This window comes from Penaeus vannamei, chromosome 13 (genome assembly GCF_042767895.1).
Source record: "Penaeus vannamei isolate JL-2024 chromosome 13, ASM4276789v1, whole genome shotgun sequence".
NCBI lineage: Eukaryota > Metazoa > Arthropoda > Malacostraca > Decapoda > Penaeidae > Penaeus > Penaeus vannamei.
In genome coordinates this window covers 21496970-21499469 of record NC_091561.1, presented here as the reverse complement: position 1 = coordinate 21499469, position 2500 = coordinate 21496970, and positions in this window count along the sequence as shown.

Sequence of the window (2500 nt, the reverse complement as noted above, 5' to 3'; positions counted from 1 at the left end):
AAGAATAGGCAGGAGAGAGGGAGGGATGTAAGGTGGGAGGGAGGGAGGAATGAAGGAGGGGCGAGAAGGGAGGGTAGAAGTGAGTGAAGGAGGGAGGGATAGATAGAAAGAGGGAAGAAGGAAGGGAGAGAGGAAGGGAGGAAGGGAAGGAGGGAGGGTTGGAATGAATAAAGTAGGGAGAAAATGAAGGATGGGAGGAAGGGAAGAATAGAAGAAGGGATGAGTAGGAGGGAAGAAGGGAGGGATGGAAGGAGAGAGTAGGAGGGAAGTTAGGAGTCAAGGAGGAAAGGTGAAAAGCAGAGTGGTGGGGAAAAGATAAAGGGAGAAGTGAGATAGGAAAGGAGGGGGAAGGAGGGAGATGGAAACAAAGAAAAAAGAGGAGAAAGGAAAGGAATAGAAAGAGGGAGAAAGGTAGAGAGAGAGAGTGAGAGAGAGAGAGAGAGAGAGAGAGAGAGAGAGAGAGAGAGAGAGAGAGAGAGAGAGAGAGAGAGAGAGAGAGAGAGAGAGAGAGGCAAACAGACAGACATAGACAGAGACAGAGAGAGAAACATAAAGACCAACATAGAAACACAGACACAGACCAACAGATAGATGAAAGAGGATCCTCCTTGTATTCACCATGATCTGTTTATAACAACATCAAAGAGGAAAAATCGGTATCAACAAAATTACGTCTCACTCAACCAAGAAACGCCCTTATGCAGAGGAAAATAATTGAGCAACGAACTGCATACACGAGTGAGTGGCATAACATCTCTAAACACGTATAAACATGTCTTGTCTGGCCCTCCTTGCTTATCTCGTTAGAATTTTCATCCTGATATATACTTTTTCATCGTATCATTGCAAAAAATCTCACGTTATTAGCTATCATCGGGCTGGGGGCGGGGGTGGGGGTGGGGGCGGGAGGTAACTTCACATCCACTCCACATGACCCTCTGTCGATGTCCCTGTATATCTGAGCCACATATTCCGGCAGCGACACCACATCGAACCTCGTAATTCACCAAGCGACGCTGCGTTCGTCTCTCTTATTCCAGCAGATTCGGGCTAGAATTCGGGCCACATAGTTTAACAGTAATCCATCAAAACATACAATAAACGCACACACTCATACGCACTAACACGCACGCGCGCACACACGTACACATGCACGTATGCACTCACGCGCGCACGCACACACACACACGCGCACGCACAAACTCACACACGTACAAACACACACGCGCCCATAAAACAAAGCAGGATTCGATCGCAACATATTGCAATAGCACCTCCATCGCTTGGCCCAATCAGCGGCCACAAGAGAAGCAGGCCAGAAACACGCTGATACCAAATCAACTTCCCATACCAGCGTGGGCCTTCGGTATCACTTTCGCGTTGCAATAACACCAGGACAAACACTCAATCAAGAAAGGCAACATCCCATTCCAGTAGCAACAAATGCCCTCAACTTGCTTCAATGTGGCATTTAAAGCAAGATCAACATCCTGTCTGCTGCCGTTCATGCAACATCCTAACCTGACCTTGCAATCCACGAGAACAGCGCCGTATCAGCAGAAGATAAATTGCATTCCGGCTCCGGGCGAGTCCCCCGCCTTCCCATTCCCGGCGAGGACCCCGTCGTCTCCTTCGCCATTCCCAGGACCAAAAACGCCCCATTCCTGGGCCCGTTTATCCTTTTCCCATTCCAAGAGGGAGAGAGAAGAGCCTATTCCTCTCCTAATACATCCTCGCACCATACTCTCTATCCCGTTTCAGCTCCAGTGAATTTCACCATAATCATCATCCGATTCCCAGGAGCAACAATAACATCGCTCTATTCCAGAATATTCCTTCCTCCTCCCTATTCCAGGCAAGAGCGAGCTGCCCGCCCGCCCCGCCTCAGCCAAAACAACACCCGCCTCCAACGGAGTCCTTCCCCATCTCCGACTTATCCTTCCCCATCCGAAAGGGAAGAGATAGAACCACCGACTCGAGTCTTATGTCGCATCCCCATGTCCCCCATCACGAGAAATAAAGGGGAGAACAAGCACCACCTCTCACCCCCTGGAGAACCATTCCCCACCTCCCCACTCTCCATCCCCAGAAGCAGCTTTCCTTCCCCATCTTCTCCATATCAGGAAGCAAGCGGGAGAGCATCCTCCTCCTCCAACTCCGCCAAAGTCCCTCACTCCTTCCAGCCCGACCAAAACAACACGCCCTGTCAACTTCTTCCTTCGTGATCCCTCCTTCCCCTATACTTCCCTTCTCCGCCTCCAGGAGCACCCTTTACTAACTTCTTCCCATAGTTCTTCCCCTTCTTCAACGCGTCTCTCTCTCATCTTCCTCTTCCCAGAGAAGGATGAGAGAGCGAACATCACAGGCCCATTAAAAACACCCCTTTTCCTATCTTCAATTCATCCCCTCCCTCATATTCAGAACCTAGCAATAGAAGATGCGCGAGCAACGCCTTCCTCCTTCCTCCTCGCTCCTTTCCGTGCCTCCTTCCTCGTTCTCG